The 23,467-nt window shown below is 42.5% G+C and overlaps 1 protein-coding gene across 2 annotated transcripts in view; it reads right to left on the bottom strand.

Annotated features, from left to right (window-relative positions):
* The window catches only part of NR1I3 (nuclear receptor subfamily 1 group I member 3), a 493,273-nt gene extending 470,494 nt beyond the window's left edge, over positions 1–22,779 (bottom strand). Inside the window, exon 1 of one of the 2 annotated variants that reach the window (XM_069217814.1) lies at positions 22,605–22,779. The gene's annotated coding sequence lies outside the window, so the exon portion shown is untranslated. The remainder of the gene's footprint in view (positions 1–22,604) is intronic. The other variant, XM_069217815.1, reaches the window with a different exon arrangement.
* Between the last annotated feature and the right edge of the window lie 688 nt (positions 22,780–23,467).

Genomic DNA, 23,467 nt, shown 5'->3' with positions numbered 1-23,467 from the left:
AAGGAAAGGATCCAGGAGCATATCAGGGCTATCAGAAACAACAATACTGAGTATCCTTTCGCAGCTCATTTCAACTCCGCACATGGACAAAGAGAGATCTTGGGCATCCAGGTACATGGGATTGATACATTGGGAATCTGTCCTCGTTGAGGTAATAAGACTCTGATGCTAAGACGCATGGAAAGTAAATGGATTTTGAAATTGAGAGCGGTGGAAGAAGGGCTCAACATCACTAAGGACTTACATGTTTTTCTGTAACACTAAGTGATCACAGCATAACGAAATCACTATATTAAGGTGTTTTATTTTCTTCTTATTTATCTTATATATTAGACTCTCATCATTTATACTACTAGAGTTTATACTGTGAATGTATGTATTATCTGACTTAGGCATCTGTTGGTCCTCTCTTTAGCAAAATATGCTTTAATAGTTACACTAATTGCTTACTGTCCCAATGGATTTTTAAATTTATATGTTTACATTTTTCGATTTTTATTTCATTCATTAGACTGCTATTATTTATACTACTACATGTCTTTATTGTGATTGTACTTATTATCTGTCTCAGGTGCTACGTGGTTTGAATTTTAGTTTATCAAGTGTTGTTACATTAAAAGATCCATTCTTTCTTTTCACTTATTTTTCTTAAATATCTTTCTCTCTCTTCTGTCTATATGTGTGCATGCATTTCTCACAGTGTGTCTATTTTCACTATACTTATGGTGGCACTTCTTTGTTTGCTCATGATTAAGCCCGCAGAGCTATGTTTCTGGTTCTATATCAGCACTTCGTGTTATCGATCACGGCGCGTAGTCCTCTTTCTATGTTTATGCTTTTTAAAAAAATATTTAAGGGCTAGAAAATGGCGGCGCCCGTTTAGTATGTTTCAGACATAGAAGCAGTACTCTTCAAACGGTCTGATAAGGCACAGGTTTTTTGCTTTGGTGCCACCATGTTTTTCATTTGGAGTGCATTTACTAGTTCATGTAGTATACACACTGTAACTGTTAGCCATCTCACTCTCATTTGTACGTTTTTAAAAAAAAAATTCAAATGTAGTATCGTTTCTGATGATAAGAAGAAATGTTTTCTTATTTTGGCGTTTTTTGCTCGCATACGCTTTTTAATTTGCATGTTTCCTCGAGTGGCATCCTATATGAGGACCACCATTACAATATATCATCTATCTCTTTTGGGTGTAAGCCTTATGACTTAATGTTTCTATGGGGTTTTTACTTTGTTACAGTTAATTTTCTACCCGCGCCGTTTGGAGGGCTGGTTGTTTTTATTTTATTTCCGTTTTTCTCCCTTTAGGGGCGTATACTCTGGGATTTCCCTAGCGTATCTATCGGCGGGAGTCGTCCATATTTATTTGTGCGTTCTTTTGTGGGGTCTAATAAGTTTCTATGCTTATGGTTTTTGGCTCCCAATATACATAATATTTCTTTACATCCTTTAGGCTTATCATGGCCAGTTGGTATTTGTGTATGATTCAAGGGGGATATCAATTATAACATCATACACAACATTTATATAAGAGGCATATTTCATATTTTGGCTTGATAACGACATTGTGGCTACATGTTTCCATAGTACATTCGGTTTATGTCTGATTTTGAGATATGTTTCTTCACTAGTTTGCTCTTTATGCTTTTTCTTTTTTGCACCATTTCTAGTCCTGTGCACTTAGGATGCATTTGTTTTTGGCGTTGGCCTTTCTTTCCTTTTTTAACTTTCCACAACAATCTTTGGATTTATGGTCACGGGTGCTTTCTGGTGTCATTGATGTCATGATACACCATCAGGTACTTATACTTGCTTGTGGTCATATAGTATTTCCTTAAATTATTACATATTCAGGAACTATGTGCTTGAGGTTTCTTGTAGTGGTCTCTAGAGTTTGTGGTTTCTTTAAAACTTATGCTTCTTGTTCATGATGTTCATACATACTTTGGAATATATATGTTTAAGTTGTGCATTTACATTTTACAGCCTTGAAAAAGTCTTGTTGACAAAACACGTGTTGGCTGGTGCTTTTATGGACTGATTTTATTTGTCCGCCTCATGAACTACTTCAAGGATCATTAAAGAATCACAGAGATTACACATTTAGACTTATGGTGTTTTTCCTCTTCATGTAACTATTAGAAGAATAGCTCAAGGACTATGATTTCATATTTGCATTGAATTTTTGTTTCCAACAATCTAAATATCATGGACTATTATGGTGTGCCCTAGTGTGTATATTATCAACTTTGTTGGGTATGGTAGGAGGGAGATGGGTTTGCAGTTGGAAAGCGTGGCTGGGTCAAAGGATTGTTTCTTGAGCAGGGCCCCGACAGTGGAATGTTTCCAGATGCCTATGAATGTGGCCGAGTTGACGGAAGCATTGAGGATGGGTGTTAGTGCTTTTCTGATCGGTAGAAGTCCTTTTGCGAAGGCATAGTGGGAGCTTACTAATTTCAAATTAACTTAAAAAGTCCTTTTTATTCCCAGTCATGTTCTTCTGGCATTAAGAGGATTTGTAGAATTTGTGGATGCCTCCATAGAGTTAATTTGATTCATAAATGACCAAAAAAATAGAAAAGAGAACAGATTCCTCTTTCTTATTTTGCTACAGGTGACTTACAGTTGCTCTCTCTGCAGTCCTCCCATCTAAGTCTATTCTCGATTAAACTCTTTGTTGATGCCAATTACCAGGAAAACATCCACATGAGCTCTAATTTTATGAGATACCAATCTTCCCCTGTGCAGCCTTTAATGACCTCACAAGAAGCCAGGGTTTCCTTGTCCATACTTAAACAACTTCTACCTCACTGCAACAATAACCACTACTGAAAACGTAGCACACCTGGTAAGACTACATACTGTCTCTGAGAGTCTATTTGTCCCTGGAGCATTCTACAAGGTCTCCATCAAGTGATTCTTCAAAAGGACCCCATCAATACCTATGATCACCAAAAACAGCAGTCCATTCATTAGCACTCATTTCTAGGACTGAAGAATTCTAATCACACACTATCCCATTTTTGGATGTGTTACAGAACATTATTTAGCATAGTACTGATGAGCATTAGTGCTGAGTGCCAGAAGTGGGATTCACCCATTATACAGGGCTGTCTAACATTTAATGACTTCTCTAGTCAGTTCAACAGTGTGTTAGTCACTTGTGCAGTTGGCTTCAGGCCAATTGAAACTCCACCAGAAGGGGTTGGTTGTCTTTTAGCCATGGAAGCTATGCCACGTAAAGACATATTTTACTCCTCATTCACCAAACACCCCTGAACGTTGGCACCTCAGACTTTATCACACAAGTAAGTTACTATAAGGCATCATACTTTTTCCCTATTTTGTGCAGAAAACCCTGATAATTGGGTCTGAGAAGTTCAACATAGCAGCTACATTCAACTTACTTCTTAACATCATGCATAAAACGCCTCAGATTCTTGATGCACTGAAAATACACACACCAACAAAACATTTCACATATTGAACAAAAGACTCATGAACTCCCACTCTTGCATAAAACACACACACAGTGCATCCAACCTCATTTAAGTTTGGAATTCACAAAACAGTGTTTATAGAGGTAAACATCAACAATTTGGATGGCATGATGCTAAGAGAAATTAACATTCTCTACATGGGTTTACCGCATAAGGTGGGTGAAACATATCACTTTAGCATCCACACAATTCTCTTCTTCACCTAACTTTCTAATTGAAATTTTCTTTTGTTCAAATTTCAAATATTCCAAACACCACCAAGACGTAATGATTCAGTCGAGGATGAATTCATATTTTTCTTGAAAGACCTTCCAATCTCTAGCAAACAAATTTAATATGTTTGTTTAGATTGACTTAGAGCAGTAAAAATATATAAACAATGTCGAAGGTTGTGGAATTGGGTCTGGTGCTGGGTAAAAGAGCATCACCGTTTGAAGAGGAATTGAAAATCAGTGCTTGAGGGACAGAAATGATCAAATGGTTATCTGCAGAATGGTGGGTCCAAAAATTAATAGAATATCAAACTGAGGAAAATGGTGGGATGTTGGTACGGGAAACAGCACTAATGGAAGTGGAACAAAGGACCATGAGCATGATGAGCAACAGGATGCTAAAGATACTTAAAGTGTAATAAACAGCAAAATGTAAGGAAAGAAAGTAAGACGAAATGTCCAAAATATAAGATCTAAGTAAATAATCGCCTGGAGATGGATGAACTATTAAATTGGGAATGTGGGTTCCCCAATGTGGAGCGGAGGGTGACAAAAAATCAAGTGCAGTTAAGCTGTTCGTATATTATTAAAATGTCAAAATGCATATACATACATCTATATATATATATATATATATATATATATATATATATACACATACAGAGAGAGAGAGAGAGAGAGAGAGAGACACAGAAATATATGTACGCACACACACATATATTTAGAAAAACTAATTTTATGACAAGACCGGAGGCTCTATTATGCGTTCTTTTCTTACTTTATTTTAAACAGCAGCAGTCAAGAAACTACAGCTCCCAAGAGGATTAGCAACAGGTTAATCAATGGGAGTAAAACAGGAACTAAAACTGAGCCAATCAGCATAAGCCATAAACCATAGAGAGTACCCTTGACTGCAAACAGTCCTCTTTTCTTGCTGCTCGCAGTCAAGATAAGTACTCTCTTTTGGTCTTTCGTCTATTCAAATGTTTATTCAAATGTGTTTCCATGTAATAATTCAATATTGTTTATAACTTGTTATTTCCCTTTTGGGTTGTTATCTTTTACCGTTACGTTATATTTATTAGCGCTCCCCCCCCCTCCACCTTTGTGCAGCCGTTATTATCAACGCACGCTAACCGCCGCGTTCTAATCGCCCCTTTCTCCTCCGCGTTTGGTCAGCGCGCGCTCCAAAGCCGACGCGCGTCTGACAGAGGTTGTTTCCCCTACCTCGCGTCGACAGCAACCCGTTTCCAGCAGCTTCGCGGGCCTCCGGCTTCCCGCTGAAACCGAAACTGCTTTCCTCTCTCTTCCGACGCGTCTCCACATCTTGAATTCCTCCCGACCGGCTCTTTCTTTTGTCCCCGCCTGTGGGGAGGAGCCATATCGTGCCCCAGGGAGCGTGCTGCTCCCTCTTTAACCCTTGCATATCCATTCATATTTTCTTGGCCTCAAAACATTTTTATTGACACCTCTGTGCATATTATCCTGGTGTCTCCCATACATAAAAAAATTCGAATATGGATCGTAGTCCACCTTTAAGGTCAGACTCTGAAGAGGATGAGGAATCCTTCAAACAGGATTTAAACAATTTTATTCAATCCTCAGTGAAAAATGCTCTAAAAGCATCAATGGATAAAATGTCTAAGAACATTGAGAACTCAGTCATGTCCATGGTGTCCAATTCTATGGCCCATTCTGCGGGGGAAAGCAGAAAACGAAAATTATTTTCTTCTAAATCACGTAAAGGCGCACAGACAGAGAGTGAGCTTGCCTCACACCAGACTGAGGACTTGTTTCCTCCCAGGCCTCCTATCAAGGAGGGGATTTCCACCAAAAATTCGGCACCACTTTCGAAATGTAAATCAAAAACAAAGCATATTCCTGCGCCAAAAAAAATTGTGATTTCGAAAATATTGGACACAGACGATGAGGACATGGACGATTTATCTCAGTCTGATAATCCTGACGATACGTTTTCCCCATCCTCCCCCCCCCCAAACGTATCAAACTATCTTCAGGTGGCCCCTCCACCAGTGTGGTGGACTCTGAGGGCGTTCCCATGTTCGATCCGTCCCTCATTCACCACCCTAACTCAACAGAGTGGCTCCCGTTGGACCACGTAGACAAATATATCTCTTCCCGCTTACAACTACCTTTGGACAAACAGACGCGGTCCAAACTGAAATCAGAATGCCCTAGACCGTCGCTGGATTCCAACATTACTGTAACACCGACTATTGATGAGTCTCTCATCACTTTCTTTACCAAATTCGGCAAGGATCCCCGCAAAGGGGTGGACAAGACCTGGACCACGTGTCAGGATAAACTCTTGGATGTGGTCGGTCCCCTAGCAAGAATTTTTGATTTAGCCGAATCAGCCAGATTAGAGGACTCTCCAATTGATCCCTTAGATCTTTATCTTTGGACTCAAAGAGCCTTTTGTCTTTTGGGCAATGCAAATTCAGCTATTAATCATGAGAGACGCAAAGACCTTCTTCTCAGGATGGACCCTAAGCTGGCTAATTTAGCCACTCAGTACCCCGGCATCCAGGCCGACGGTAAGCTCTTCGTCGATTCATTCATTAAGGACCTTAGCCATTTTGTTTCGACCTTCTCGTCTCTGGACAAAGCCCAACAATCAATAAAAAAGGTCTTCAACCAATGTGTTTTTGCCCGGGCCGGTAGAGGTAGGAGCCGCTTTACCGGCCGCTCATACAGAAATCAAGGCTCAAGAGGATACTCAAACTCATACAATCCCTATCCCCAGGAGTTCAAGCCCCACTTTTACCCACAAAGATCAAGGGGTTTCCGCAATCGTGGTCAACGCTTCTCCAGATCGTCCAATAATCAAGGTAAGCCAACTTTCCGGCCCTCCCGTAGGAGGTCGCCTTCGTTTCTTCCTCCAAAAATGGAAGTCAATTTCAGCAGACCCATGGGTCCTTTCCACTATTCGGGGATACCATATCGAACTTCTTTCTCCCCCCTACCAATCCTATCTTCCTCCTCTCCCAAGGTTTTCTCTCGAAATGTCCTCTCTAATCTCCTTAGAAATCCAATCCCTCTTAGAAAAAGATGCCATCCACTCTTGCACTCCAGATCCTTCCGGCTTCATCAGCTCTATCTTCCTCGTTCACAAAAAGAACAAAAAGCTAAGACCAGTAATCAACCTAAAATCTTTCAATCAATTTGTCGTTTATCGACACTTCAAGATGGAAACCATTATCCATCTCAGGGATATTTTACTCCAATTCGATTGGCTAGTCAGACTAGATTTGCAAGACGCATATCTAACCATTCCTATTCATCCTTCTCACAGGAAGTATTTACAATTTCATTGGAATTCAAAAACATTTCATTTTTCCTCTCTTCCTTTCGGCCTATCGTCCGCTCCTTGGTGCTTCACAAAACTATTGAAACCGGTTGTGACCTACCTTCAATCCCTGGGCATCAGACTTATTATCTACCTTGACGATATACTGATCATGCACCAGAGCAAGTCTTCACTGCTGACCCATCTTCAAATAACAACCACCCTTCTTACAGAACTCGGTTTCCTTATAAATCACGAAAAATCCGTGGTCCTTCCCTCTCAACAGATAGAGTTTCTAGGCTTCCAGATAGATTCGGTGTCGGCCTCCCTGCTCCTTCCCCGTTCCAAGGTTTCTGCAATCAAAAAAAGAGTTGATTCTAACTCTTCAAAAAGACTCTATCTCACTCAGAGCGCTCGCAAGGGTGGTCGGTCTTCTCTCTTCTTCGATCCAGGCCATCTTCCCAGGACCCCTTAATTACCGCGCCCTCCAGCGCCTCAAAATCCTTCATCTCCGTCGAGGATTGGCCTTCTCCGACCTCGTGTCTCTAGACCAAGAATCTCAAATGGAAATTCAATGGTGGATATCCCATTTAGAGGCCTGGAACGGCAGATCCATCTTCCCCTCTGTGCCCGATCTTGTGTTAGAATCAGATGCAAGTCTCACGGGTTGGGGTGCCCGCTGTGGTTCGACATTGACTGGCGGTACATGGTCCGCAGAGGAGTCCAAATTGCACATAAATTGTTTAGAGCTTCTTGCAGGCTCCTTTGCGATCAGAAGCTTTACGAAAAACAGAGCACGATGCTCCATCTTGCTCCGCATGGACAATATTTCAGCGGTACGTTACATCAACCACTTAGGAGGCACCAGATCCAAGCCTCTTGCTCTACTGGCCAAGAGCCTCTGGGAATTTTGCCTGTCACACAAATTTTCCCTCCTAGCCGAATATCTCCCAGGCTCTTTGAATTCCAATGCAGACTGGCATTCACGCCACTTATCGGACTCCAGCGATTGGAAATTACACCATTCAGTTTTTCGCCAAGTAGAAAGGAAATGGGGTCCTTTCCAGGTAGACCTCTTTGCGTCCAGACTCAACACCCAACTTCCTCACTTTTTCAGCTGGCGCCCGGATCCGTTAGCCATAGCTACAGACGTTTTCCTCCAAGACTGGTCCAGAACTCTCAATTACACCTTCCCTCCATTTATTCTAATCAACAGAGTCTTAAATCAAGTCAGACGTCAAAAGGCGTCCCTTGTCCTGTTGGTCCCCTTTTGGCAATCACAGGTTTGGTTTCCACCCCTACTCGAACTCGCAGTGGATTTTCCAATCCTACTCCCGACGTTTCCGTCACTCCTTCTAGACCCTTTCGGATGTCCCCACAATCCGATTCGCGACAAATCATTAACCCTTTCAGCCTGGCACATTTCCGGTCTACCCAACTGTCCTTCCCTATTTCGTCAGAGGCTTCAGAATTCATCAATGACGCATGGGCACCCGGCACAAGGCGAGCATACACATCAGCTTGGACTCTTTGGTCAAGCTGGTGTGTGGGAAAATGTGCCAATCCCTTTTCAGCAGATCTAAATTTAATTATCAATTTTCTAGCTGCCCAGGCAGGTTTAGGTAAGTCCTATCGGACAATAAACCTTTACAGATCCGCTATATCCATGAACCACTCAACATTGACGGCAACCCTATCGGGATCCATCCTTTGATTTGTCGCCTTTTAAAAGGCGTGAAACTCTCCACACCCCATTCTGCTAAATATTCCCATGTCTGGGACGTTTCCCTAGTGTTGAACCTACTCCTTTCTTGGCCAGATAATTCAAGCCTTTCGCTTAAAATGCTTTCGGCCAAGCTTACTATGTTGCTATGCTTAATTTCTATCAAAAGGACTTCGGATTTTAAGTCTTTAGATGTTTCTGCCCGCCAATTCTTACCTTCAGGTGTTTTGTTTCACATTTCCAAACGCACGAAAACTAATTTACATTCTGTCTTCTATCCTTTCTTCCCCGACAAGCCTAAACTATGTGTGGGTCTTTGTTTAAAGGAATATGAAAAGAGAACTGTCAACCTGAGAACGTCCTCTTCCAATCAATTGTTGATCTCCTTTCGTAAACCCCACAAACCGGTGTCTTCGGCAACTCTAGCCCGTTGGATTAAATGGATTATGTCCCTAGCGGGGATTGACTACTCCGTTTTTGGAGCTCATTCTTCCAGGGGAGCCATGGCCTCCAAGGCGTTTGCCCTGGGGTCCAGTTTAGAGGACATTCTCAGGTCAGCAGATTGGTCCAATGACAATGTTTTTAAAACCTTCTATTGTAAACCTGTTAGATCTGCTTCTTCAATTGTTATTGACAAGCTTTAAACTCGCATAATAGAGCCTCCGGTCTTGTCATAAAATGTAGATTTTCCTAGTAATTTATGACGGAAAGTCTTAATTTTATTAAAGACACGGAGGCGAATATTATCCCACCACAGTACTTCTATTAATATGTACTTTCTTTCTCCCTCCCAGCGACTCCAGCACTACCTCCAGCTTCCGGATAACGCCGCTGGCTCCATCCTCTCCTTCTTCAAGAAGAAACCTCTGGATGCGTCATCGCAACCTTCTCAGGATCTTTTTTCTCCTTCATCTGCCTCTCGATTCATCGCTGTGGTCCAAGAGTTTTGTTCCGTTTCGTTGGCATTGGCAATTGTCGGATTTATTTACCTTTTGTTTTATGACTCTATCTGACTTGCTCGTTCAAGAAAAGAGGACTGTTTGCAGTCAAGGGTACTCTCTATGGTTTATGGCTTATGCTGATTGGCTCAGTTTTAGTTCCTGTTTTACTCCCATTGGTTGGCCTGTTGCTAATCCTCTTGGGAGCTGTAGTTTCTTGACTGCTGCTGTTTAAAATAAAGTAAGAAAAGAACGCATAATATTCGCCTCCGTGTCTTTAATAAAATTAAGACTTTCCGTCATAAATTACTAGGAAAATCTACATTTAATAGCAAACTTTGACCACAGCCATGCTGAACAGTGTAGCAAGGCACAGAATTCCTAAGCCTTAAGAATTCAACAACATCACAACACATTCACAGTCCCACACAGAAAAAGCTACGATAATCGTGGGAATTACCTTTACCCCCCCTCTTGTCAAATAAAGAATTCACCGCTGAACAAAATTACAAATAATATTTCACACAGCAATCAGCAATGCACAAGACTGCTTAGTGCCCACCCCCAAGCATTGTAGACACAAACAGGCAGAACAATCATCACAAGAAATGCTATCATCCCTAACCTTATTACCCTAAAAAGCACACAGAAGAAATCTCTAGGGATAGCAGACAAACAAGCCTGTCGGACGCATCAAAGAGGGAGTACAATAATCATTTTTAACAACTTTATTGGTAACTTTTACAGAGGGAACGGGGGGTGAGGGGTACACATGAGCGTAAAGAGATTTCCTTACATATTCAGCTAGAATCAACACAGAAACACATGCAGCACCGGGCTCGAGCTCACAGCATACCATGAGTAAGTGCTATAGGTAGCAATGATAGGTTCAGAAGCTTTAATGTCCATTATCAGCACCCGTGCTGTTACTGTTATCCGAATGGGACATATCGCACATATCAGTGCGGCGAAGAGTCTGAGACATTGTTGGGACTGCACCTCCCTCTCTCGCAGTGGACCCTTTTCACATAAGTCACGAATGAGCGACATATCTGCGAAACCATTTAAATGGCTAAAAACACTTTAGATCATCATTTCAGCCGGCAGACACTTAAGCTAGCCAACAATGTGCTATATTACATACAAATGTGCTGTCCAAGCATAGGTATGAACTTGCACTGTGGAAAGCCATCACTGGAAGTTTTTGAAATAGCTGTTCCCTCTTTCAATGCAAAGATCTGGACAGCACTTTGAGAAATGGAAAGAGATCCCACTGCAGGTGGGTACAATGTTTGGCAGTCCTCACATGGGGGTGATGTCTGGGAGTCAATGAAACCATGCTGTCTCTCTACTTAATCAATAGTTTGCGTCCATTCATGACCCAATGGTGATACCACTTCTAAGCATGGATATGACATACAAATAGCTATGAACAAAAGCACTGCGCATTCTTTGGTGGATAAAACATGGTGATCTCGATTCACAAAAATAGTTGTATATTGCTGAATGCGTTGGCTGTGGCAATGGTACCCAATATGTGCCTTGCGAGCAACACGTTGATCATGGGACTGTGGAATGTTAATCTCCCGATGACCTAAACGTTTGTATTTTTTGCCATTGTTGTACTGTATGAGCATTTTTCAGGTCTTCCCCAATGCTCAACCTCAGTGTTGGCCTTTCCCTGACACTTGTTCCTCAGGTCTGAAACGTTAGATCGGGGTCTGGATCTCTATCAGAAAATAAACTGCAAGCTTTCTGCTGACATTCCTCCTACGGTCAACAGCAGGAGGCTTCACATTTCTTCTGATGAGTGCAGCATTTAGAGAAGAATAAACCAGAGACCGAATACCTCTACTTCAGCCTCCCATATCCTGGCACTGGGCCAAACTGTAACTCTGTCCCTTTCCCGCCAGTGCTTATACTGCTTTGCTAGCAGATCGCGCAGTGGTATACATGGTCCAAATGGGACACCATCAACAGCACAAAGAGGCAGAACACAGTAAAGTCCCTTAACCCAGTAATCCCAGGATCAACTGGCCAGAGTCAGGTAAACAATATGCATTGTTATAACTAGAACATTTTGAAGTTCATGAAGTTTGCATACTAGAAGCTTTATGGAAAACAAAAGCAAACGTAAGCCAGAAGGACATTATAAATACTTTAAAAGTATGCTTACTATACAATTATTGGATGTTTAAGTGATCTAACAGGACCTTATGGAATTGGCAGACAATGGATACTATTTGCATTGTGCAAGCTTGCAAAATGAATTAGAGAGTTAAGAAAAAGGCAGAGTGTTAACTTAGGTATTTGGGAAAATTGCAAAGTGGGCTAGCTAGCTATTACATAAAACTGTGACATTTTAGCTGGAGAAATTCAGAAATGTACTTGTAATTGCTGAGACACGAAAATTTTCAAAAAGTTATCTTAGACAATGGGAAATTCCATTTGCATTATGTTTTCTCCCTATTTAAGTTAAATAAGAACTGTAACCACAAGTGCCTTTATAGAATGGTGTGCCTCGATTGTCCCAGGGCAACTCCTGCTACTGTGGACTTGACTCCCTGTCAGGAGCTGACACTGATGCTAAGGAACAATAACATACTAAATCTAGCCAGAGAAAGTGAACGCCACCCTGCTTGACGGATATAGGTAAATTGTGGGACAGCTTTACACAGCATTTTGTTCCATAATTCAAAGTAAATGTCATGCATCATCTAAAGCTGCACTGATCGTTGACATCTTTGAAATGGACCTGTGAAAAAAAAAAAAAACTCAGTTTGGACCAAAGAAGAACGGTGGAGCCTGCCAGTGGATTTCCCTATAGGGCTACTACCAAATTTCCACATAAGGGGAATTCAGGAATCTTGCAGTGAACAAAAAAATGCATTATGGAACCTCGCAAAGTGTGGTAACTAGGGCATTATGGAAAACAGCAGTCTGCTAGGACCTGGTTTCAAAATATCACACATCCTACTAAGATTTCACAAAGTTCATTTCCTAATGTGCTACAAAATAAACCATCTGCAATGGAACCACCAAAAAACATTGTTGGAGACACCCTCAAACCCCTTTAAAGTTGTCTTTATATTCTACCATATTTTGAGCCAAGTTACTAAAATAAATTGCTTACAATGTGCCTAATTCTCTATATTTAACAGGTATTTCTTAAAAAGAACTCCCAACCACCGCCACGTTCAGCAATCTTTCATTCCTACCAAGGTTTGACCAACATTGGTGCATAATGAGTTTGGAATATACCAGTTAACACTACAATTCCCTACAGTTTTCTGGGGGAGAAACCCCAAACCTCTTGTAAAACGGTATTTAAGTCTAAACAAACTTATATCTATGGCACCCCTCTAAAATTCTTTAAAATGCACCATTTGTGTTAATATGTCAAATATTCATGGGTGAGAGCCAACAACGTCCTTGCAGAGTGGTTCTTTAATCCTTTCTTATTTTTCAAATATTTATGCAGAAAAAAAGTCTTCAAGTCACATATATTAAAAACAAACACATTTTGCAATCACTCTTATATCAGTCCAATTTCTTTCAATAGTAAATATTATTGATTATTTTCCATCATGAAAAATATTATTTTCCATATGGTAACACTTACAACTCTGATTTAGGCACGATCATTGCCAAGGTACAATTATATGAATCCTCCCAATTTTACTAGTGTTTCTGGCCCAGTGCGTTGCCAATTTTACAATCTGACATTATTTTAAAACAATTCCTTGTCATGAGCCTAAATGCAGTGTACCTTGAGCTTTAAATTCATTCACATTTTGGTTTGCAGCCAAAGTCCTATATTGGAGCTCTGAAATGCACCATTTGTCTCTACTCTAAATATCCACCCAAATACTGTTAATTACTGTTCAGTGATAGGTGTTAATTATTTTCCTTAGTGTACTGGTACATGTTTAAGTCGTTTTACAAATCTTCTATACGCAGATGTACCGTTGTGGTTCAGATGATGCTTAACATTTCGAATGGCACACAAAAGATTATCATTGCTTACAAATGGCTCAGGGCCTCTGGTGTAAGCCTCTGGACAGTGGAAATGTACAAGGTTGGGAGTTAGGCCAGTGACAATATCCTATTAAGTGGGAACCGGACACCAGAGCCTTGGGGGACGGATGGAGGACCTCATATTAGCAGGCAGGTACTATGCAGACTTGGGTGTGAACAGTAGATATGTTGGAGTAGGTTTGGTCTGTTTGGTTGGAGAATACTTAGGCCACAGTGTAATGGGCGAATACAGTGTACAGAACATAGTGGAGAAATACAAGTTCTCATTTTGTCTGACACAGTACTTGTCCCATGGCCTTGATGGGAAGGGAGTTTACTTACGGCCGCTAGAAGAATGACGTCCACTTCTCTTAGAAAGCTAAGCAGTCTTAAAGTCCTGTGACCAAAAACAGTTGGGGGCAACTTTACTAAAGAGGATATGGGTTAAAGGGCCAGAAACAGAGAAATGGGTTGTGAGACTGGAAGAGTTAGCTGTAATGGGTAGTGACAAAATAGGAACACCAGGACTTGAAGTAACAAGAACATGGAGCACAGGATAGCAATCTTCCTTTAGAACGACAGCAGGCCAAATGTTCCTAGACACAAGAACCCCAAGACTATGGACCTGTGCTCACCAAAAACAGGATTACTGAGGACACATGACCCCTTGGGCAAGGAAACCACAAACCAGCATGAGCTCAGTCCACCAGATCACAGGGCAGGGGTGAAACACCACAAAGAAGACACAATTTAGTCTCAAAAACACAGCGCGGGACAATCTGCAGGTAATTGGTGGGCACAGTGCTAGATAAAACACACATAATGAAACATATTCTACTAGGGCGTGCTCTACACATATCAATAACCAAAGCACAGTAAAGCACCAATGCAACAGAGTAGCTGAGGCATATTTCATTATGAGGAGCACCATACAAGCGTAAACATTGAGTAGAGCAGACACCCTTTTAACAACATGACATCGCACAAGGAAGCATGGTAAGGATTTTAAAACATTAAGGAGGACAACACCTGCTACCTCTGCTGACGGATATGGAAATTCATTAGGAATTGCTCTACTGATCCCGATACCCTGAATTACGAGCAAAGACCCTTTGCTTGAGAGCATTCCACTCGGAAAAGGTACCTAGATTTTGATACAAGAAGAACAGAAACTCCTCAAATACAAAGACACAACATTCCAATAGCAGGAGTTGAAAGAGGTTGGATATTCCAATGTCAGTAGAGGCCTCCTACCACAGAGAAAATACTTTCTACTTTGAATTACCCCACAGAGTTAGACACCCCTAAAACAACTGCAGAGATTGGCAGAAAAAAAACAAGTTTCAAATCTTAGAAAAACATTTGATTATAGCAGACCTGTCATTTGGAAAACAACTGAACAAGATGGACAATGTGTTGTCAATTATATAATCAACCACATTGCACACTACCTCACCCATGGCTCTGCTGCCAAGACTGCACCATTTATGAGAATAAATAATGCTTCTTAATGATCTCAAAGATTTTGTTTGTTGCTCCATATGCACATGTAATCTGGCTGAAAAACAATAAATGGTTTAATAAGAAACCAGACATAGGTTTTCGGTCCCCTGCCTGACCCTGCTTTGCACAACAGTTTCAAGGGTTTTCAATTTACTATTTGTTGACTTCTGCAAGTGCATTACACTAGCCAAAGTAGTTGGGTGAAAGGTTGAGACAGAAAGGAAATAAATCCTGTACCAAAATAAAGTGGGCAGTTTTGCGGCAACATCTGCAATGACGATTCAAAGATATAATATTTGCACAACTTGAATCTTCTTGAACCAGTGGGTCTGTGAAAATGTTTCTACACCAGGTGGTGGTGCAAATTTTCGGTCCACCTCTACAGGTATTTGTAATCTGATCCTTGGGCTCCAGTTTTGCCCTTCTGAACTAGTAATGAAATTCCAAATAAACATCAGAAGATGTGCATCACCCAACAGAACACAAAACATCTATTTTTCAAGCCTGCTTCATCAACAAAGCTAGGCGCTTCCAAGGCATGAATCTTCCTTTGATTGCATGTTGACTGGTGTCCTGGTTTGTGAGCATTACTTTAGTACGTACTCCCTAAATTTTACAGAAAGCCCAGACATGGAACCCATCTTAAGCATTCCAGAGACCCCTTCAGTACATTGCTGCTAATTGCAGAGATCAGCTGCATTTTTATTTTAGTCTGTTTTAAGCTGATATTGGATAGCATTATAAAAGTGGTGAAACCCCATTGCACATTTAAGCTACATGTACATTTCCAAGTGTTAACATTGGTGAATTTTAACGTTTTGTATATATGTAAGTTCTCACTACTGCAGGTTTTCTAGACTAGCGTGTCTTAACCTTTTGACTTCTTTGGCTCTCTACTGAATCACTGCTTTCGGAAGTGTTCAGTTAACTTTACAATCACTTGGTCCAGACTTGCAATTTTCTCCACTGGTGGTATGACATAAATATTGAACAGGGCTTTGATCTTCTCAAGCATTAGCACTCAATTAAAGTTACTGATTTACCCATTATTTTCTCCAGGGCTTGAGCATAGTTCAGATTCAGTGTGACTGGGCACAGGGACTGTTTAATTTTCATTTAAGTTCTTAAGGGCCCTGCCTTGCCATTACCAACACTGTTACTCTGTTGTGTCCTCTAGATGGACGGGAGCCCATCACTAATGTGCGAGGAATCAAGGTCTGTTATGTCTTCTATGGAGGTCACAGCCCATTCTGCGAAGTCGCCCTCCACTCAAGCAGTTTGGATGTTAGTGGCATCCAGATGTTGGAAGGGTGAAGTGGGAGGGGAGAAGGTTAATAGTTCACTTTGATCAATGGACAACCTTGTTTCTTCCACGTCAATTTCCTTGGAGATATGCCCAACTGCTCTGGCCAGAAAAGTATCCAATGTGGAACCTGCAAAAGGTGTTACATTTTAACTCTGTCCCCACCTCCCGGCAACGTCTGTTTCCCTATGGTGCCAAAGGGTACAGATTGGCTTTTATGGTATCCAAAAAATACAACAGGAAGGAGAATCCTTAAATACAATACCAGTCAGGTAACCTCAGCAGAGGAGCCAGATAACCACCCCAAGGACAGGGAACAATACCTTCTCAAGGAGAGCTCTGCCTTGCTGATGGTGGTGACCACAAACCCTCAAAGCAGCTTTACCCTCCAGCCAAGAGGGGTGGGCCAACCCAACCTCCTCTGACCGATAACAGGCCCTCCCTTGGCGTTCTGCGCAACAGGGCTAGGAGCAGTGCTATAAAGTGTGTTTTGACTCTTCCCCATCATGCTGCATCAGTTCCTGTGTGTGAGCTTGCTCGCGCAGTCCTTTGGGATCTGGACCCCTTACCACAGTCCAGACTCATGTAATTCTGAGGAAAGCAGCCAACAAAACAGCAAACCCAGCCTTATCAAAGCATGGTTATTGTTTAGGGTGCAAGCGTGCTAGATGTTGCTACAGTAACGTCCTCCGTTGATGCTTGCTTTTATTCCCAGAGATTTGAAGCTTGTCTCGGCATTCATTAGTACCAAAGCGATCAAAAAGCACCTTACCCCTCACTGCCAGAACAGATAAAGGTGCCAGGTCTTTAAGCAAGGTCTCCTCAGACTGTCTTGCCATACACTGCTGCTTCCTTTCTCACACACCATTAACAGACCACCTTTAACAGACCTTTATTTTTAATAGAGGCTGGTTCCCGAGTCTACGGTCACTAATCTAGTGCCTGCCATCCACCAGCCTGATTATTTTATTGAATTGATAAACCTAAAAGGAACGGTCCCAAGGGCACAGCCTCTGGGATGGCCTAAGGCCAAAGGGCATGCAAATCACACAAGCACAAGAAAACTGCGCGCACAGTTAGAGCATTCAGCTGACTTCTATAACAGGGACCAAGACCATCCCTCGCCTGGCCACACGTTCAAACCCTTTGGCTCTCCAGGGGTAGCACACAGTGACAAGTGAGACCTGCTCTCCCTGCAGAGCATGCCGCACCTTCTATGGCTTTATGTGCTTCTCTCAAAGCCAGCAAAAGTCACCGGCCTCCACGCATGTGATGAGCAATGTGTGGTGTTTTGTTTTGTTGTTTCTCTGGCCTTCGGACCAGCAGGGGTGGCTTCTCCGCAATGGCTGGGACACCACAAGAAGAGGTGTGACAAACGAGGCCACAGGAGTGGGCGGGGAAGGTCAGTTTTTTATTGTTTTCCCCTGTACTCCCCCTCGCCACCCCCATTGACATTTACAGCAACAGGTTTACAAATTTGATCAAATTTATTTTCAGAATTAATTGGTTAACGCTTGCATTGCAAATTGTGTGAAGCAACGGTGTATAACCAAAGGAAGAAATTCACTGAATGTATTTTATTGCTTTTGGGTAGCATTGATTTTCCACAAGGAAGTTGTTAACACACTATGGCCCTCATTACAACATTGGTGGGCAGCAACCACTGCCTGCCAAGTTGTAACCGATGTGCGGCCACCATTGCGGCCGCACTCCCGCGGTGGCCATTGCAAGATCCCCGCTGAGCCGGCGGGCGGAAACCTAGTTTCCGCCCGCCAGCCCAGCAGGGATGTCGGCCACAACACGGGCGCGTGTTGCGATGGTGCAGACCGTGAAAAGCTCCATGGGGCTGTGGCAGGGGGCATGGGCAGGGGCCCTGCGACTTCCCTTTCCGACAGCTTTTTCATGGCGGTTACTACTGCCATGAAAAGGCTGGCGGGAGGGGGTCTCGTAATCCCCTGGGCAGCGCTGGGGATTACAACCGCCGGGACCAACGTGGCGGTAAACCGCCAGTCCCGGCGGTGCGACCGCGGCACTTCCGCCGTGGTCGTAATTAGCAGGATTGCACCGCCAGCGGTGCAATCGTCAGAACAGCCCTGGCGGTCTTTGACTGCCAGGGTTGTAATGAGGGCCTATGTGTTCTAGGGGGAGTAACTTTCAAGGAATTCATGGCTTTCTATTGAAATTGTTTTTGTGTTTGTTCTGTAGATATCCAATTTATTAAAAATTGCAAAGCATGCGCAAACATTTTCCCTGGCAGCACCCCTACCGTTCTTAGTGTCTGCGGGTGAACCCCTGATGAAATCGCCCCAGTGGAAACCTTCTTTCCTTAATTACATATCTACAAGTGAGAATGATTCTTAAGAATAATTTTCACCAAGAAGAAAAAGGAAGATTTTATTACTCACATTAGTTCCAGAAGGACTAAGAATATATGATCAGGTGGGAAAAAAACAAGCTCTGTGGATGACACTGAAGTGTTTGCTTATGCGCTAGAATATTTAGACAGCTGCTTTACACATCTGTATGTATTTCAGTAGACAGATTATGTTTTTTCAAAGATATCAGGGGGCCTCAGGAATGTATAGATGACTTTGTAGCAGATTTGAAAAGATGGATGATTCCCTGCAAATTTAGCATGTTACATGATGAGTTGATAAGGGATCGAACAGTCATTCATGCTAACGATTCCAATGTGCAAGAACGGTTGTGGACAATGAGGAACCACTCTGAAAGAAGCTATTGTGGAAAAAAGCAGAACTGTCTAAAAGATGTGCCATAGCAGCACTAAAAAATGCATACAGAAAGGGTTCCGGGTTAACTGTTAAGCCACCAGGTGTTTCCGTTAACAGTCGCAAAAAAAACAATATGAAGAAATCCACTGGGAATAGAGAGCACAAAGTGGGGAAACAGCAGGAGACCTTGCCATCCACTAAGTTGTGTTATAGATGTGGGAGAATGAACCATCTAGGGGACCTTAAATGTTGTCCTGCTCTGAAACAATGGTGTTGCACATGTGGCATAATGGGACATTTTGCCAGAGTGTGTCATAGGAAAGGTGCATCTGCTTCTCTGAAGTGTGTGGTAAACTCTCACTCGTCAGGAGGGGTGTAGGTTGGAACGGAATGTGCTCTTTGTATTGAGTAGGATATACTAGGTCTGTATCACGGGGTTAAGGAAAAAACCTTCTAGCAATTATGCTAGGAGGGATTCCTACTGAGACTGTGGCAGATTCAGGCTCCCCCTTCACCATGTTAACTGCTCTGTGCTGGAAGAAAAGTTTCAGGAAAGACTAGGCAAGTTTTGTTGCCTTCTAATGTACATCCTGTAGCATTTACAGGTGAACCCATACCCTTGGTGGGGTTTTGCAAACTGAATTTTGAATGAAGGGAAGAAATGCTAAAAGCAAATGTTATATTGCCGAAAAAGAGCCTTCGGTACTAGGGTGTATGTATCAAGGGAGGCATCACACTGAACCCTAACAATCCTGAACAAGTTGTAGTTTCAGAATGTCCCCCTGCAAGTCCAAAGGCAGAGTCTGATTGTGCATTGATCATCCCGCTCTTAATTTAAACATATTAGTGGACACATTTCCTTTGTACAGGATAGACAAGATGCTCGCAATGACTAAGGGAGTCAAGTGGTTCAGCACACTAGATCTAACAACTGCACACCATCAAGTTCCCTTGGATTCAGACAGCAAACACCTCAGGGCCCTCATGACACCCTTTGGTTGCTTCCAGTTCAAATGTCTGCCTTTTGGACCTGCGTGTGCAGCAGTATTTCAAAGATTAATGCATCAGTTGTTAAAGAATCTTAAGGGTGTGCTCATTTTCCAGGATGATATATTAATCATGGGAAAAGACAGAATTGAACGCTATGGGAGACTTACGGAGGTCCCACGCTCACTTGTTGCTGTATACCACTGCATCTTATTATTTCAAACTTACTGCGATGTTTAGCAAATATTTGTCGATATGCTGCACTTAGCAGTTGTCTTATTTTTGATTCACCCTTTTGTGTTTCATGTTATCAGTGTTGAGGGGGGAGATATGTGGAGCTGTAATTTTACCGTGAGGTAAACCGCCATGTGCACACTGGAACACTCGCTTTGAGGGGTTCCGAGCTGCAGCCCGTCCAGGAGATATGGACAGAGGCGAGGCCGAGGTCCGGTTTCTGCGTATGTTGGCTGGGGGTTGTAATTGGAAAAAACGGATTTAACTACTGGACCGCGCCATCTTTACAGAATGCTACTTACACAAAATGATAGCTTGGAAGGGGTGTGGATGCAGGGATGTCTGTTCTCCATCTCAAGCCCCCATCCTTGCGTGCGCATGCACTCGCAGGGAGTTGAAACTGTATCCTGCCTCCCTTTTGCAACCAATTCGCAAATGCACTTTTTGCGATGTGCGTGGTTGTCGCATTGCAACATTATGTTATAATTATAAACTAATCGGTGTGCAATTAGCACATCCTCATTTGCGAACAAGGCTTATAATACATTGAGTACTATATTTCTTTAGCCTTACTTATAAAAAAAAACATAACTCAGCCCATTCTAAACTTGGGGTTGAAGAACCAAGCAATTGAACATACATAAGTGGGCACAATCCACATATATTTCGTCCGAAAATGCATATATTTATAGCTGCCGGCAATTCTCAAATGGAACCCTCGCAAATGTAATAAATGGTGTTACCACTGTGGAAGCGATTCCAAATGCTGGGAATCTTTCAATGGTTTGCAGCTGAGGAAGCAGTTTGAAGACTTTGATACATTTCGTCCTGAGCAGTAAGAAACTTAAGGCATCCCGTACTGACACCTTTTCCATGTCTCTCAGAAGAAATCACAATGTGCACATGTGCAACTAGGGTTGTTACATTTGCAAGGCCTAACATTTAGAATTTGAAACTTCTGAGTATGTCGCTGTCCCACTGGGACTCAGGAAAGGGATTTTCTCCTTAGAAATGTTGCCATTTGTGCTTATGAGTTACACTTACGCACTCAACTGGTTTAATCAAAGACGCCTTTGCAGCAGGGTGACCAGCTAGGAAGTTATATGTTCATGCAGGTATTCATTCTCAGTTTACGATTCGTCAACAGTTGCATTAGGGCCCGCTACACTTGCTACGCCACTTTACCTCTGCACATTTGTATCTACCTTTACCACCAGAATGTTGCTGCTCACAAGAGCGCATGGATTTTACGCGTTGCTGTTACGTAGTTTTTTTTACCTTGTAACTGATATGCTAAAGTGCTAAATCGATGCAGTTTTTCTGCGGAAAATACAATGTGTGGAAACAATAATATATGTGAAAATCAGGTTTCAGCACACATTTGCCTTTCGGGCATCGCACATTTAAAGGTGTTATGATAGGTTTCCATCTTATTAAAATTGTGATTTACATCATACAACACAACTAAAAATATGCCTCATTGGAACTTTTCCTGCTGCTGATATGTTTTGAAATACTAGTAACGTTTATTTTTCAAATATTTCAATGTAGGTGTGTGCTAGAAAGCATTTGAGGCAACGTATTCTTCTTTCACAGACCCTGTAAACAAACTAGACTGCAGACATGATCAATGCACCAACGCGAGAAAGGAAAAGTAAACATATAGCCATGTTAAAATGAGTAAGCAACGATTAGGAAAAAGGAAATGCGGCCAGTGACCTTCACGGATAAAAACAAAACTGACGTGCGTATTTATTGCTCATTTACCCTTTACGCAGCTTCGAGTCGCAGCCCCTCCCACACCTGTAGTTCCGGCGCCCCTTCTTATTTGAGACTTGTAGACCGGTTCATCACGTTATGGAATCATCACTACAAGTTCCAAAATACAAAGCAAAAGCTGACTGGATGAACCGCTCGTTCATGCGCATAGAAAACTTGGGACGATTGCTAGACCATGATGCCCCCAAGAACGGACTTGCAAAAGATGGTTTTGCTCATCATAGCGCGCAATTCCCGGTGCGGCGTAATGTGCATTACCTACCCTGAACAGCACCTGTCCGAGTGAAGAAAGACGTAAACAAATTGCAATAACAGTATACAATGGGGAAATGAACATTTAAGTAAGTGACCCCTTACCTAACTGTTAAAGGTTCCAGCCGAAATCCGATCCTTTCTGGTTTGCGAACCTGAAGTCGTCAAGTTGTGTGTTGTTTTCAAGGTGGATGGCCCCAGAGTTATACTGGGCTCTAGAGAATGAAGTTCCGGGCTTGGGAGGTAGGAGTGTGTGAATAAAGTCGAGGCCCCGCCCCTTAGTCCGTCCCAGGGGGAGCAGCTGAAGAGAAGAGGAGGCGCGAGTATTAGAAGATGGATGGAGAGGTGTAAAGAGACTTCTGTCCCCGGCCTGTACTTGGCCACCAAGAGCAAAAAGTGGAGAATAGGGCTAGGGGAGGCCACGAGGTGAGCTCCGCCCACTCCGCCAGGGCTGTACTGTCCCCAGCCACCTCCCAGCACAGCAGGAAGGCATAGGGGACACTGTGTCCGCGCAGTGACCTCTCTCTAGGTCTGCCTTTACTTCTGTTGTGATTTCTTCTCACGCTTCATGCCAGAGGAGACAAAACAAGTTCTAAGAATTCTCCCCGCATGCTTCCTGAATGAGGAGGAACTGGTCTGGGTCTCGCTCCTTTACATGGTACAACCGTGCAAACCAAGTCCTCTTTTTCACTCCCACGCCCAGCTACCGGAGTTACAAAACAAGCCTCATGTTAAGTTGTGAAACCAATCTAAAGTCCAACAGCGACAAGGTGCATAGTGGGATTTGTAGTTTATTTTGGAAGCTTTGTGAATAGATTTTAGAACGCAAAATAAACGGGCAGGTACTGTTACGGTTGGCGCAAGCACTTTACTCGTTTTTAAGTCGGTCCGACCTGGCACTTGTTAAATGGAAAAAGTTGCCAGGGACGGATGTTCCTGACATATTTAAATGCTTTCTTAGCATGGCC

The sequence above is a fragment of the Pleurodeles waltl genome, chromosome 12 (genome assembly GCF_031143425.1).
Source record: "Pleurodeles waltl isolate 20211129_DDA chromosome 12, aPleWal1.hap1.20221129, whole genome shotgun sequence".
NCBI classification, from domain to species: domain Eukaryota; kingdom Metazoa; phylum Chordata; class Amphibia; order Caudata; family Salamandridae; genus Pleurodeles; species Pleurodeles waltl.
This window is presented reverse-complemented; position numbering and strand designations above follow the sequence as displayed.